This window comes from Leptinotarsa decemlineata, unplaced genomic scaffold (assembly GCF_025532065.1).
Source record: "Leptinotarsa decemlineata unplaced genomic scaffold, Ldec_3_MD MMD2_tig00026330_RagTag_RagTag, whole genome shotgun sequence".
NCBI lineage: Eukaryota > Metazoa > Arthropoda > Insecta > Coleoptera > Chrysomelidae > Leptinotarsa > Leptinotarsa decemlineata.
Genome location: NW_027412690.1, coordinates 2,791,367 through 2,808,910, shown reverse-complemented (window position 1 = coordinate 2,808,910; position 17,544 = coordinate 2,791,367). Strand labels below are relative to the sequence as shown.

General features: G+C 37.5%; 1 long non-coding RNA gene across 1 annotated transcript; it reads left to right on the top strand.

Annotated features, from left to right (window-relative positions):
- Nucleotides 1-1,747: 1,747 nt before the first annotated feature.
- LOC141485711 (uncharacterized) lies at nt 1,748-6,354 on the top strand. Its single transcript, XR_012467370.1, has 2 exons — nt 1,748-3,280; nt 3,339-6,354. It is a non-coding gene; the product is annotated as an uncharacterized lncRNA (long non-coding RNA).
- The last annotated feature ends 11,190 nt before the right edge of the window (nt 6,355-17,544 follow it).

Sequence of the window (17,544 nt, the reverse complement as noted above, 5' to 3'; positions counted from 1 at the left end):
CCGCAGCCAGTCAATGATATCCTGTTTCTTCCACGCAGTCGTTGGAAGTCTTTCAACTAGTCGTGAATGATAAGGTGCATTATCTAATACTATAATTGAGTTTGGTGATATATGTTCAATCATCTGCTCAAAATACTCTTCGAAAACATCAGCTGTCATCTCCTCGTGATAGTCTTTTGTGCTTTTGGATTCAAATTCCAACAAACCATGCTTAGCAAATCCTTTTTCACTGCCAATGTGAGAAACTATTAATCTACTGCCTTTACCAGAGGGTGGGGAAATACCAGTAGATCAACCTTCCATAAAGGCTTGCCTGGAGCTTGATATATTTTTATCTGTCCAAATTTTTGTGAGAGTATGACCTGCGTTTACCCACGTTTCGTCCTGATAGTAAATTGGCCTTCCTTCAGCCCGAAATTTTCTTATAGATCTTAGATACTTTCTTCTCCAACATATTATCTCTTCCCGGTCAATCAAAAGTGATTTTCGGTCTGATTTCTCCCACCGGAAATTTAATTCTTTTAAAACTTGCCACAATTTGGTTCGTCCGACATGAGGCAAATCCGGGTCGTCTCTAACTTCTTGTAAAATTTTGTTTAAGTTGGGTATTTCTTTTTTGTAAAAAAATTCGTGAATTTTCCTTCGAATACCATTTTTGGCAAATTCATCAATTTCAATAGGTTTTCTCCCCCTCTTTAAGTATTCGTTTGTATTTGGGTTAGCTATACCTTTTTTTTTTCTTTCTGATAGGAACCTATATATTGTTGACTCCCCTACGCCCGTTATGTTGGCTCAACTCTTGATTATGTTCTGTACAGTGTTTGTGGGATTCTGAGAAACCAGAGCATCGTGAACGTTCAAAACAATAGTCTTCTCTCTTGGTGAATAGACAGACTTACTGACTGTACGCAACAGTACCGGTGTAAAACTTGATGATGTTGATGATGATGACGAAGCCATCGCAAGCAATCAAACAAAACAAGCAGGAACGAAAGGTACCTATATGTTTGTAGGAATATGAAAAAAAGTTACTCACGCACTGCACAAAATTCGCAAAATAAATATTAGAGACGTTAATTACTGCCGTAGACGCCGAAACACCAACGAGCCGTGAATTAAATGCGATTAAAAAATGTACTAAACCAAAAATTATTTTCGTTCGTAACAACTTCACCCTTTCAAGGCAAGTTTCGAATATAAACTGAAGCTTTATATTTAACGAATAAACACCTCAGGAACCTCCGCCTATGATTTTACGAGTTTTACGACCGTTTTATGACTTGGGCCCTCATTTTGTGCTATCGACAAATTATGAACGGACTATAGAGAGTAATGAAAATTTGACTAGCGAATGTTATTTATATCATTTCCCCTGAAACTTTCACCCACTAAAGACTGGATAACTTCCAAATAACAACTCCAGTTAGGAGTGATCATCTTCTATTGATTCATTATCTCATAGAACGAAAAGTCTGCCGGTTCCCCAATTCATTCTAGAACTTGTAATGATTTTTCTCCATTGAGGAAAGGTCTGGGGAGTATTCGTTTGATTTTCGGACGGTGACTTATGGAACATGCGAACGGGCGTTGTGAAGCAGGATCGGACTCTTCTGTTGACCAGTGACGGCTGCTACTGACGCAATTTTCAGTACATTTCGCCGATTTCCTCTCAATAGGTCCCTGCTGTTATGGTTTCGCCCAGTTGCAGAAAATTATAGTGAAACAAGTAGGAGATTTGAGCCGGTTCTAAGCCTCCCCCCACCACTATGACGTATTAATTGCTTTTTTATTGGTTGTTGTTTGGTGAAGTCAAGGTGATGTGACCTTGAAGGGTGTGGTGTATGGATCGTTCAGAAATTTTTTCCCGGTTCTAATCCTCCCCCCACCAATATGACGTGTTATTTACTTTTTTTTGTTGTGCAGTGAAGTCAAGGCGTTGTGACCTTGAAGTGTCTGGTGCATGGATCGTTCAGATTTTTTTTTTTTCATATGAGATTTTGTGTGTGTATGTGTGTGTGTGTGTGTGTGTAAGAGAATGCACGGTACAGGGTTTCATCATGTGCTTGTTTGTCTATGTACAAACATACGTCTGCATACTTCGAAGATCCTCCAAGTAATGAATGCTCCATCGGTGTGAGGGCACCAAGTTAGTAGTGGAGTGACGTCACAGCAATAACCGTTCAACGGCTAGAGAGCGACATGTTCACTCCACGACGTGTGGCAGAGTAATGCGTATTCATCGGTCTGCTCTCACCTCCCTCGATGTAGTGAAGGATGTGACGTAACGCCCCAGACTCGCCATCAATGGTGACACGCAGGCGGGCGAGGACTGTGCTAACGTCTGTCTTCTCCGAGAGCGCAACGACAATTGCTTGTTCGGCTATCGCTCTCGAAGCAGTGAATGATGTGACGTAACGCATCACCCTACCCTCGCTATTGATGGTGACACGCAGGCGGGCGAGGACTGTGCAAACGTCTGCCCTCTCCGAGAGCGCAACGATCACTGCTTGCTCGTGCCGGCAACTGTTATCGCATCAAATTGGGAGATGGGCTTGGCTGTGACGTCAGGCATCTCTAGCGGATGCATCGATGTGTCCTTACCTACCCTCACTCTCTACGGTGATGCGCAGGCGACGTGGATTATGGTATTTAAGAAGCGGGCGAGTGTTGGTTATGTCAGTTTCCATCGAGTGAGTTAGTGAGAACATATCAAAGAAAATGTATTCTTGTGAATGTGGTAAATCTTTTACCCGTAGTGACAACCTTCGTCGTCATCAGCTCCAGAGTTGCCAAGGAGGGCCATCAGTGAAACGAGTGAGATTAGATGACGCTGCAGCACCTATGTACACATGTAATTGTTGTAATGTGATGATTCCATTGACTCAAGTGAATTCTCACAATAGAACTCTACAACATAAGAATAATACATGTGTTCAATTCAGTGATGGTGTTCAAATTATAAAGAGCGCCTTCAAACGTCGGATTGCGACATACAGGGTGCAGAGTTCCATTGTTTCCACCGATTACATGTTATTCTTTAATGAAATCAGGCAGAAAGTTATAGAATTATTGGAATCGGCCATCAGGGTTCACAAAATCATCAAAGTGAATATGGAAGTATTTGGGAGTTATATTCTACAAACACAAGACCTGAAGGAAACGAAATCATTTAATTCACAGAATAGAACAGTTGATCAATCTACTGATTTGAATTCCTTATTTGATGGATTTCGAAATGGGATTATCGCTCAAACTACAGAATTCCAGGAACGTGATTCAGGTAAACATTTCTACCAAGTTTTAATTGGATGGATTAGTAATATTGTTCTGTATTTAAGGTTGGACTTGTGAAAAAATCATGTTTCTGGAGTTGAACATTAATAAATACAGCCCGCTCAGTGGATGTTCATATGTGAAGCTGCCTGAATGTATTGAGCGTAGGAAGGCCGTGGTTAATGTCCGTAATGAAGATCAGCATTGTTTTGCATGGGCTATCACTTCAGCACTACATCCTGCAATCGATAGAACATCAGAAATTTCATCGTATCCACATTTCAGTACAGTCATAGATGTAACAGGTATGAATTTTCCGGTAAAGTTGAAAGATATTGTGAAATTTGAAGACAAGAATGATATTTCAGTTAATGTGTACGGTTTAGAAAGTAAATTCGAGAAGGGTAAAATAATGTATGAAATAATTGGACCATTACGTTACTCTCAGAGAAGACTTAGAAGACATGTCAATTTGTTACTTATCACAGATGATTTCGGTAATAATCATTATTGTTGGATCAAAGATCTTTCAAGATTAGTTTCAAGCCAATTATCGGCTCATGAACATAAGAAATATTTTTGTGATGGCTGTTTATTATATTTTTCTAATGAACAATTACTATTACGTCATAAGATAAATGATTGTAATCACTTGAGTACTACAACACCATCAACCAATTTCAAAGTCAATAAATATGGGAAAACGGTACCTGAAAATATACTAACTTTTGAAAACTTTGAGAAACAAATGAAGGTACCATTTGTAGTGTATGCAGATTTTGAATCAGTACTGAAGCCGATTCAAACCACTAAACCAAATCCTGAATACTCGTATTCGATCAAGACATTCAAACATGAGCCTTATTCATTTGCTTATTTGATTAAATGTTCATACAATGATGATTTATCAAAATTTGTTTCGTATAGAGGTGTGGATGCAGCCCAAAAATTCGTTAGCAAAATCGAAGATGATTTGAAAAATATTTATGAAAATCATCTCAGGTTTCCTATTCCTATGGATGTACAAACTCCTGAGGAAGAGGAACAGTTTGCTTCTGCCACAAATTGTGGCATTTGTTCCAAACAATTTAATGATGGCGAAGTCAAAGTGAGGGATCATTGTCACCTCACAGGAAAAAAAAGGTCCCCTGCTGCTCATTCATCTTGTAATTTGAATTTTAAATTGCCAAATTTCATTCCTATAATTTTTCACAATCTCAGTGGATATGATTGTCATTTATTCATAAAGGAATTGTATAAAAACAAAGATAAAGTGGATGTCATCCCACAAACTAATGAAAAATATATATCTTTCACAAAACATCTCTTTACACACTCCTATACGGATAAAGATGGTAGGGTGAAGAAGAATTATTTGAAAATGAGATTCATTGATAGTTTCAGATTCATGCCTAGTTCTTTGGAGAATTTAGGTGCAAATTTAACATCTGATCAGTGTATCGAGATGCGCAAACATTTCCCACAAATTGAAAATTTCAATTTGATGAGAAAGAAAGGTGTATTTCCCTATAGTTTTGTTGATGACATCGAAAAACTGAATCATCCAAGACTTCCAACCAAAAATCAATTTTATGATAAACTCAATTGTGAACATATATCAGAAAATGATTATGGGAGAGCTCAACTTGTTTGGAATTTATTCGAATGTCAGGATTTGGGTGAATACTCTGATTTATATTTAAAGTCAGATGTGTTACTATTATGTGACATTTTTGAAAACTTTAGAAATATATCTGTTGATAAATATAAATTGGATCCGGCACAATACTTCACTGCACCCGGATTATCGTGGGATGCCATGTTGAAATATACTAATATTGAATTGGAATTACTAACTGATATTGATATGGTTCACTTCTTTCAAAAAGGTATTCGTGGTGGAATAAGTCAATGTAGTGAAAGGAAACATAAAGCAAACAATACATTTTTACCGGATTATAATCCAAATGAACCATCTTCATTCATTTCATATTTGGATGCAACAAATCTATATGGTCACAGCATGTCGCAACCATTACCAACAGGTGAATTTTCATGGTTAGCACCTCATGAAATTCTCAATCTTGATATAATGAATGTGGATATCGATAGTCCTTATGGATATGTATTGGAAGTGGATATACATTATCCCCAAGAACTTCATGATAAACATTCCGATTTACCATTCTTAGTTGAACGTTTGATACCTCCATATGCAAAATCGAAAGTTCCCAAATTAATTCCAAATTTAAACGACAAAAGAAAATATATTGTTCACTATAGAAACTTACAGCAAGCTGTCAATCATGGTTTGATAGTGATGAACACACATAGAGTATTGAGGTTTAAGCAATCATGTTGGATGAAGCCTTATATAGATTTGAATACTGAAATGCGTAATAGGTCTAATAACAAATCTGAAAAAGATTTCTACAAACTAATGAATAATGCAGTCTATGGAAAAACAATGGAAAACGTAGACAATAGAATTGATGTTAGACTCATTACACATTGGGAAAATATAAAAAGAACTATAGGTGCTAGTTGTCTCATATCTCGACCAAATTTTAAAAAATGCTCTATTTTCACAGAAAATTTTGTTGCCATTCAATTGGCTAGAGTAAAAGTTCATTATGATAAACCACTATATTTAGGATTTTCCATTCTAGAATTATCTAAAACAGTTATGTATGATTTTTTCTATGGATGTATCAAACAACAGTTTGGAGAAGATGCGTCCTTACTCTACACTGATACCGACTCCCTTATTCTCAAAATAAATACAGACAATTTCTATGAATTTATCAAAAATAATATAAATAAGTTCGATACATCTAATTATAAAATAGGAAACCAATTCAATATTCCAGTGACAAAGTCAGTTCTGGGTAATTTCAAAGATGAATTCCCAAATGATCCAATAATCAGCTTTTACGGTACAGGTGCTAAAGCGTATTACGTGAAATCTGTTGATGGTGAACTGAAGAAGGCCAAAGGTGTGAAACGATCTGTTATAAAGAATGAATTGACATGTGAAGACTATGAAAAAATCATTGAAGAGGGAGGTATGATATTCAGGAAGATGAACTCGTTCAGAAGCGTATTGCATGATATTTACACTGAATTGAAAAATAAAGTCGCTTTATCGTATCATGACGACAAGAGATTCATCATTCCGAATACCACTCGAACTCTTCCATGGGGTCATAGCGATATAGAATTTTATCGAAATGATCCTAATGATAACATTCGTTGGGTGTCTGAAATCGTTCATTCTTTTTCTCAAGAGAGCGCCTTAGACCAACTAATCAATTTGTTGACTGTAGAGATGAATAATTGAATTATAATTCGAAGTATTATTGCTTATTCCTTCAAACCGGAACATTCTTATTTGTGATTATTTGTGATTATTGTATTATGTATTGTATATGTATCACTTTTACCAAGTTACTTAGATGAATAAAAAATGATAAAAATATTATTTGTTTCATTTCTATTTTCCTAACCAATTACTGTATATAGCATAATGTAAATGAAAGAAATATCAGTTTGAAAAGAATCATCGTAGAGTGCACAATGTCTAAAACAATCGATAAGTTTGGTAGAAAAAGAAAATTGGGTGGTAATGTCATTCGAGGTCCTCCCGGGATTGGTTTTAAATTAACAAAAGATGGTCATTATGACATGCAAAGAAAAATATTGAAAAATATAAGCGAACCAATTGACAAGAGTGATTGTGTAACTGTATCATATCTTGAGGGGGAAATTAACGGAACAAAGGAGGTTATACTTCTAGCCCTACAAGCTGCAATACAATCCACAATAGGTAATATTGCTCGCGATGCCCGTCAAGCATTTGACGATAAAATTGCAGAGGCTCGGATAACTTTCACTCGTAAATTTGACAAACTTACAAATGATGTGGACATAAAAATGTCTGACATAACAGCGTCTACAAATAAAAAATTTGATGCTATGTCAAACATAACAGGGACTACAATGAAAAAGTATGATGTACTAGAAGAGAGAGTTGAAGTTTTGGAGAAAAGCCATAAAGTCAGGCCATCAGGTGGACTGGGATATCCAGGACTGGACATTGATCCAAATGTTAGAATAATAGAACCAAAACCAAAACCAACAGATGACGTATTAATTGAACCAACATGGTGAATTTACTCCCGCGTTAGGTTAGATTAGATTAATACATACTGTAGGTTAGGGTCATAGGTGTTAGGTTAGGTTAGGTTTCACGGCGCGCGAAGCGCGCGGGTGGGGGTGGGGGGCGGCGGGGCCGCGCGTAGCGCGGCCCCGCCGCCCCCCCACCCCCACCCCCCCCTCCTCCCCCCGGGGTGGTGGGTGGGGGGCCACCGCGCCGGCGCGCGAAGCGCGCCGGCGCGGTGGCCCCATTACGCTCGCGCCGGCGCGCGAAGCGCGCCGGCGCGAGCGTAGCGAATTGGGGCGTAAGCCGCGCGGAGCGCGGCCCGCTTTCTTCCCACCATTGCTCACCCCGCCCACTTCCTACCAGTTCTCGCCCCACCATATTCCAACCATTGCGCATGCACGCCCCCACCTCATTCCCTCCACTCCCAATGATGTTGATACCCCGAGGAGCACGTTCTTCTACATTCAGTACGACAACTCCAGTCATCCAGAGCAGTCCAGCCATACTCAACCAGAAGCAGTGTACTATACGACGAGGAGCTAAGTTTGAGTAAGTTAACAATGTACTTTAATTTTTTACATCTACTAACTTTGTATTATTTTACATTTTCAGAATGGCATCCAACACTCAGGAATTAAATAACGCTGTGGCATCCATCATGCCTATGACAGAGCAGGAGAAGGCATCCACTTCGCGAGTTAGGTGCAGATCCACCAGCCCTGACTTATTCGAGGAGGAGGAGGAAGTCAGGCCTGTAAAGAAGGTTTGCCAACGACCTGCAGCGAAGGTTGGTCCTATTTCTAAGTACCGAGCTACTTGCAATAGGACTAATCCTTATGCAGGTAGTTGGTCGACCGCTCCAAACAGCTTAAGGCCCTCCACACCACCCGCAGCAGTAGTGGAACAACCTAGGGCGCCTTCTCCGGAGGAGCCACCAGTTGTATTGTCCCCATCGGAGGAGGCTCCCATCGTATTCACTCCGTCGGTGGTGCCGCTTTCGCCGATGCTGGCAACACCGGTGACGAATCCTGAAGTGTTAGTGCCACAAGTGCGACAGCCTATCGGAGAGGTTAGTGAAATGTTGGACAGTTTTCTACAGAGATGTAAGGAAGCAGAACATGCTTCTCGAGCTAGTGAGGCCGCGTTGGTTAAAAGGAAGCGCGAAATGGCTGAAATTGTTAACCGACGGAGGGAAGCAGAAAAAGTAATAGCCGAACTAGATCGGAAGTATGCATCTCTGGAGAAAAAGTGTGAAGCAGATACCTCTTCGATAGAGACTTATAAAAAGTTAGTGACTTTTATAAAAACTTTCCCATAGATTAAGTGTAAGTGTAGTAAGATTAGTTTTAGGTTAGTTAGGAATATTTAATTAAGATAGTTTTAAGTTTATGTTTGTAATTTTAGGAAATAAAAATAAAATAAAAAAAAAAGAAGTGAAATTAAGGGTGTACATTGTTTTGGTTTGGTACACATTGAACAATGCGATGGTTGGAGCATTTTTCTTCACTTCGTCTCATTATTATTTCCTTTTTTCATTTCAATTACAAGTTCTTCTATGCAAATACCTCACATCAATTTTTGTGTTCTCTAATCTATTGTAAATAATCTCTTGGGAAGAAAATATGTTTCATAATGAAATCAATAAGTATATTTCATATAATTCATATAGTATTTTCAATTTTCTCTTTCATGGAATATAGCTCATGTCATTTTTGAAATTCATTCCCACTTAATCCCCTCTCCTCCCCACTCCTCCCCCACTCCCTTTCAAAAGTATAAAAGTAGGAATTATCTGTTGGAATATTCAGTTGATCAGCCACCTTCAACATGGAACCTGATTCAACTACTGAGCCGTACAGTGACCCAGCGCATCAACATCCTTACTGGGCTTCTATCCATGAAGGTTTCGTTACCTCCACGACGGCACCTCACTCGATGAATTATGATGACATAATTTATGATGATCGGATACAAGTGCTTCACGTTACTGGAACCGATCAAGCGGACCTGTCTGATGGGGATTATCCAGATCCCTATGATTGGCGGAATGATTACGAATGGGATACACAGTCCGGAAACACAGACGACGACGACAGCGATGACGATGATGACGGTGACGCTGACAATGAGTCCGATGATAGTCCTCCACCATCCCCTATTCTGATTGATGAAGTCCTGAATTCAGACGATGATATGTAATCGTTTCCTCATTTCTCCCATCCTTTCTATTCCTTTCCTTTCCTTCCACGGAGTACACACTTTTTGGTTGGTGTACACGAGGCACTGCGAGGTTGGGGCAGTGTCTTTTTCCCTCTCCCTTATTAGTTTTTTTTATAATAATCACTCAGAGTTTCTCATAATAATAATCACTTAGAATTTCAAGAAAATTGTCATTCTTATTGCTTTCGAATTTCAAACACTGAATTGTTCTACATTTACACTTTCACCCCCTCCTTTTTTTTCCAATATAAATAAAGCATCAATCCCAGTTCTATATCATTCTTCCACAATGTCGAGTGCTGATTCCACCACCGAACCGATGAGTGTACCAGAGTGTTCTATGACGAGTACAGGCCCCATCCAGGTACATGGAATAGATTCAACGTTCGATCATTTCAGTACAAATTTTGCACAAATGCTGCAACGTATCTATGATCTGCCTGATGATTTCCCGGCACGTATGGAAGAAGGTATGCAAGAGGAAGTAGAGGCAGAGTTAGAGATGGATGTCAATGAGTTAGACGATCTAGAGGATAACGAGCTAGATAATTATGCTAATGATGATGCCATTAGTATATCGTCTGATTCAGATGATTATGAGGATGACATCATCAGTATATCATCAGATACAGATGATGATACAATCATCATTGTTTCTGATGATGATGAGGAGCGTTAGTCCATACCATTGCATGGATTAATAAAAAAAACAGCCCTTTTCAGGGCTACAATTGAAGACTGAAACAATAAAAAAAAATAGCTCTTTTCAGAGCTATCATTATACTTTCAAACAGAAACAGGTTCATACCATTGTTAACATTATAGTCTCAAACAAAATGTATGTATGTAAAAGTATTCATCATTATATGCATACAATGATTGACAAAATGCCAACTTCAACTTTCATTTAAAGTAGTACTCATCATATGCATAGATATTCAATGACTATCAAATTCCAAATATCGACTTTTCAGTCAAAGTAGTAATTTATTTGTCATATAATGTATAGATATTCAAAGACTAACAAATTACTTAGACTTTTATTAGTCAAAGTATTCATTTGTCATATAATCTATGAATACTTATACAACTAACTACTGTTTGTGTGAATAATGTAGCCCTGAAAAGGGCTGTTGTTTTTTTTTTTGACCAGTAGGTCCACGGTTATTGTGCCACAGGTTGGACATTATTACATATAATACATGTAGATACTCGGGTGAAGTTTGTTAGTGGCCTCTCGCAAGCTTCACACCAATTCTGCCCCATTTCCATAATTGAGACAGTGTTGTGGGTGTTGACATGGGCATACCACCCTCCATTATTGTTTCTATGCGAATAAAACCGAAAGCAGCACCAACATAGTTTTTTGTTCTCTCCATCTATTGTGCTGATCAATACGTATGCATCCATTGCACAATACAAATCCAAGGGATCTTCCAGTGTCTCACTGACATTGAGCGTTCGCATACCGATCCTCAAAGCACCATCGCCTTCAGTTGTGTCAGCTTCTATCCCTTCATCATCTCCTTCTTCATCCATGACCCTCTCAAACTCCATCACGTCATCATCTTCGTCGCTTTGGTTGGCCTCGTTTTCAACTTCGTCTATCTCATCTTCATCGACTCCAACATCTTCTGCTTCAACTATCACTTCCTCTAGCGGAACATTGACATCCTCATCATCTGATTCGTCTATCCAATTGTTTTCATCAACAGCAGATATTCTATTTAATGCAGCATTTATTTTTGCAGAATTCATCTTGTTGTTGTTTGATCACAGTTGTAGAGAGTGAATGAATGAACTCTAGGTTTGCAAGTCGACTTATATAGGAGGTGATGCGACTCCCACTTGACTCGTTTAGAGTGGAATAGTAGGAGAAGTTATCCCACTATACTTTCACATGATGTTGATTTGTATAAATAGGAATCGTAGGTGTAGGAGAGAGCATTCAGAGTTTCTGTAAGTCATCTCTTAATATTTCTAATCGAATTAGTAAAATGCCGTTTCCAAAAGAGTGGAATGAAAAACCAAAAGTGTGTGTCTACCCAATGATGATTGCAGGGGCTATTGTGTGCTACTTTTGTCAAATAAGTAGACCTAAGGATTCAATCAATCCATGTACTGGTATGTGTAGTGATTGCGTGTTGCGGATTCAACTATCGCCTCCTTCTCATCCACCGAAGCGAACAAAATCGGATTATCGTCAACAACAGTTACAGTGTCTGAAGTGTTCCGAACCTATAATATTTAACAATATAGGTATCTGTAGAAATATTTGCGGTACCTGTGCTGCCGTTCCAACTCCACTGCAACGTTGTTTGCGTTGTGATACATATTCCATGAATTGTTGGAATCATGTATGCAATGCATGTAGAAGTACTTGGGATCTGTGTGAGAAGGTTGGTCAACTCTACCCCAATAGGAGAATCCATTTTTTTCAATGTTGGTGTTTGACGCACGAGCAACAACTATTGAGGAATAGAGTCAAAGAACGTTCCACATCCACAGAGACAAATTAACATTTTTCATTTTATATTTTTTATTATCGTTATTGTCCTCTATTATTAATAAATATATATATATATATATATATATTTTGAATTTATTTGTATTATTTTCCAACATTTAAAAATACATGCATGCAACACAAAGTTTTCCTCTTAAATGACAAAGATTGTTACATGCGTGAATAGTTTAGTGAGAGAGCGCATGTGCCAGTTGATGAAAGAGCGCATGCGCTAGTTTATTTTCTTCTATAAATGGTGAGGTCTCAGTAACATCATCACCTTTCCTATCCACATTCTATTGCTATCACATATCATTCCTCAGACCTTAATAATCATGAGCTCTATGCCGCTATTGATTGCTGAAGATGGTTCACCACTTGTTGATATCGATCAGACTGATTTTGAAAATATTCCAGTATTACATTTATCCAGTCAAGATTCGATAAATGATTTTGATATTAACGACTTCGTTAACTTTGCTGATGTGCCAGAACCAAATGAGCAAATTATTATTGAAAATCCGATCGTTTCGCAATTATCATCACTCAAACACTCTTCATCTACCCTTCCTCTTGGTGTTGATAAGAAATCTAGAACAATCAAGAGGAAGGTTACTAAGGCATCTTCATCGATTGTCACTGACTTTAAAGAAAAGAAAGAATCCAAAAGTGTTGTGCGACAGAAAAAACCCGCAACGAAAAGTGACAGATCGAAGAGGAAGCCAAAAGGTACTCCTAAAGAAATGAAGAGTGATTTGAAAGCTGAACCGCTATCTTCTTTCAGTCCCCTCCATCGGTTTGGGGAAATGAAAAGGAAAGCAAAATACCGTCTTGTAAAGGCACAGATGACTATTGCTGAACTCGAAAAGAGTGAGCGAGCTATTAATGCTAATAATGAAACTCTTGAAGCATTAGATGCCAAGATTGCATTAGCGAAGGTTGAATTGGCTAGAATGTCTAAAGATGCTGATGAACTCCGTTCAAAAATAGGTAAAGATAAGCAATTCCATCAACGTTCGAGAATGCAAGCTCAGGCTGAGCTTGAGCAGTCGACTAAGCTTTATGAGACGGCATTATCAGTGAGAGATAATTGGCAAAAAGAGTTGGATACTGCATTTCAAAGTGACGGCGATTAGTTTTGGGAATGATAATGTGTTTTCAATATCGTGAGTTGAAAAATATAAGCGGGAATGGAGTATACAATTAATTTGGTTTGGTATACACAGAACATTGCGAATGGCTGGGGCAATGTTTACCGCTGCAATATTTTTCAATTCACATACTTATAATTGAAATGAAAACAATAATGAACTTTAATATTACTTTATTCATAAAAGTCACTATTAGATACATTTAAACCATATTTGATTCATCAATCCAAGAATTTTGTTCGCTAGGAAGACCTAACCACTTTACATATACTTTATTTTTTCTTCTCTTCAACACCTTCTCAATCAGATATACGTCAGGATTCTCGGTTCGTAATAACTCTTCTTCGTAAAAACATCCTCTAATCGGCTGTTCATTCATATCTTCAAGATTATAAGTCGTTGGGATGGTTTTATTAATTTTAACAATCTTGAATAGCTCCGTGGTAAAATTCGCAGTGTAAGACTTTTCAAAAATATTTTTGTATTTACTTATACGTACAATATCATTCAATTGGAATTTGGGTTTACTTTGTCTTCCTCCAATTCCATTGATACCCTTGAATTTCAATTTTGTTGTTGAATCAACATTGATGGGTGCCATACCTATTGTACGATGAACTTTATTATTATATCTACTAGTTATAATTGGAAGAATATCAAGCCATTTGTGGTGACCTCTCATCGAAAATTCCTTGTAGAGCCATGCCTTTATTGTACGAATCACTCTTTCTGCTATAGCTGCCTTCTTTGTGCTGAATGTTGAATAATGATTGATATTATATTCTCGCATGAGAGATGAGAAGCTTCTATTAAAAAATTCTTTCCCTTGATCGCTTTGTATATGTTTAGGGGAAAATTTGGCTTTCTTCAGTACATATTTCATTGCATTAGTTATTGTACTACCTGTTTTATCTTTAACTGGCACAGTCCATAGATATTTTGAGTAACAATCAATTACTACAAGTATATATCGGTATCCTTCATTACTTTTTGCATAAGGTTGTAGTTCAGCTAGATCTATTTGCCATAGATCTGCAAAACCTTTGATGGTAGTTATTCTTCTACGAAAATTACGTCTTGCAGGTCTATGTAATTCATTAGCAACTTGTCGTTTGATATCACTTACTTCATTAGTCATTCTATTTCAATATGATTAAAGAGAAAAAAAGTGATAATGTTACTGCATTGAATGATGATGTGACAGTGATCATTACTTATGGATATATATTAATATATTATACCTTCTTCACGTAATTCTTCAATTATTGAAATTATTTCATTATCATGTCCGGTATGTCCAGCTGACTTTGATGCTACCAATAGTCGTAGGCGAGCAACTAACTCTTTCGGTGAATTCCAGTACACATAATTCGCAGGTTTAGAATTATATGTTTTCTCCATTTTCACTCGTTTGAGTGCTCCACCAATTTTACTTCTACTCCTAATTGGATATTGTCGTGAGTCTAATAGTGGTTTGATGACTTCACGAAATTTTTTAGAATTTGTATTTTTAAAACCATTCTTCAGATGATATTGTTTATATGGAGCATTCGTTATTTTCAATATTTTGGAATATACTTGACGAGTTTCTTCATTATCAACATCTTGTGGATTCTTCAAAAAGATCATATCATATAATTCTGGACTACCTGCGCATTCATATTTTTTCACTTTATTAGCATCCCAAAATGAAATGTTTCCATCTTTGAAATGTACCACTAGACTTCCCATTTTCAGCTTTTGTGTAATTGGATCCATACGTACGCCAAATGTTCCATCATATGCTGGATTTCTAGATTTTACATTATTCAAATGTTTCATCAAAACATCTTCACCACTTTCATTCATAACAGGTGAGATGTCAGGATCCGAGGAATCGATGTGGGACGATGATGGTGTTTCGAATAGAGTTGTTCTCATATCGTCTTGAAGTGTGCTCGTGTCACTATTCACAGATGATACACCATCAAAAGACTGTTTTCTTCCTATTGGAGTACTCATGGGATAATTTGAAGTAGATTGAACAGATCCACGATTTGGTGATAACACTGCTGATTTAGAAGTAGCGTTTGATGATAAAACATTCAATGGTTTCATTATGGGCTCATACAATCTTTCAAGTGTCGAACGATTTTCAATATTATCATTCTTGATAGAGTTGAATTTCTGTCTGACAGCTTCTGTTGTCTCTACTAGTTGACGTTTCAAATTCATTTCATTGTTTTTATGTTCAGAATCGTTTTTTGTATTCATAATGCCCTTTTTAAATTATAGCTCAATTCGTTGATGAAGTGACCTCTACAATATTCAGTGATCGAATAAGTTTCAAAAAAAAGATCATGGGTATATAAAACTATCGAATCCTTTGCGATATCTACCTTCATCTATTTTTCTATCCTTATCAATTACTAGAAATCCATATTGATCCTCCCAGCATTTAACACACATCAATTGGAATTGTTTGAATGTTACATCGGGTGAAACATGATCTGAATAAATGTGATGTAAATTCGTCTCATCTTGTTTGAACATTATAATGAAATTGGTATTGTCACGCACTAACTGTTTGGGTACCCGTGAATATGTCTGTGCTAGATAAAAACAATCAACATCCTTATGACGTCCCATACAGAAATATGATCTAATAATATCTTGCTTTTCACATATCACATCATCGAAAATGAAAACAGAATTAGGCTTAGCGTCGGAGGGTTCCACTATTTCTGCATTATTGCTGAATGTATAAAAACCTAATCCTTTTATAGGTTCCAAAACACTTCGCAAGTACTGATATTTAGGTTGATTGAGTGACTTCGAATAGAGATACACATTTCTAAATCTCAATCCTTGTGGATGTGTTAATAGTGATATCATTGCATTCGTCTTTCCACAATTTGAAGGTCCTATAATGAGTCCTCGAACTGATGATGGAAGTAGTGGACCATGTCTGAATACTCTTTGTCCATTCAATCCACACCCAAATTTCTCATCTAGATTATCTACAGCAAACTTTTCTTTCTGTTTTACAATGCGCATCGTGCCGTGGTTGGAGACTATATAAATGTTATTAGCTTATTCATTTCAATGTGTACCATCAAACGATACGGACGTATTGAAAGTGATCGTAAAATTAAAAGAGGTTGTGGTTTTGTTAATGATTTAATAAACAAACTTCCTTTCGAATTACATCTACCTGGAGGATATCAATACTGTGGACCGGGTACAAAATTGAAACAACGTTTAGCTCGTAACGATCCTGGAATCAATAAATTAGATATTGAATGCAAAAAACACGATATTCAATATTCTAAGCATCCATCTGATCTTGCAGCAAGACATTTAGCCGACAAAGAACTTGAATACAGCGCTTGGGATAGGGTTAAATCAAAGGACGCGAGTATTGGGGAAAGAGCAGCTGCATTACTTGTCACCAACATTATGAAAGCGAAAAGACATATGGGCATGGGTTGTAGTACCAATAAGAAAAAATGTAAGAGGAAACAATCGAAGAAAAATAATATTAAAAAAGTTGCATTTGGTGCTGGGATAGTCCATAAAGTGCGAAATGTATTGAAGAAAGCTGGTGGGAATCAATTTGTGACGAATAATAGCAAAAAAGCTATCACTGTGGCATTGCAGGCGGCACGTAAATACCTTAAAGCTGCCGGTGGAAAGAAGAAAATCCGCACACCACGCATAATTCCTGTTCCCAAGATCGGTGGACTTTTACCATTGATACCAATTTTTGCTGGACTATCCGCACTAGGAAGTTTGGCGGGAGCCGCTGCTGGTATTACCAAGGCCGTGAATTCGGCAAAAGCCAGCAGAGCGGCTTTAATGGAAGCCAATCGTCACAATAAAACCATGGAGGCTGTAGCATTAGGCAAACGCGGAAGTGGAATATATCTCAAACCATACCGTAAAGGTTTAGGACTATATTTAAAACCATACAAAGCCACAAACAAAACAAAAAACTGATTGAACCCCTACCTCAGAGGCCTCTTACTGATCTCGATCTCAGTTATTATGCACAAAAAATGAAAATTCCACATTTTCGTGGTGTTTTTATGCGTGATAGATTACCATCTTCAGGTCCAAAACAAAACGAGACAGCTATTGTTAATTTAGATGGAATAAGTGGACCAGGAACACATTGGGTGGCATATAAAAAATGTGGGAAAGAAGTCACATATTTCGATAGTTTTGGAGATCTACCCCCACCATTGGAATTG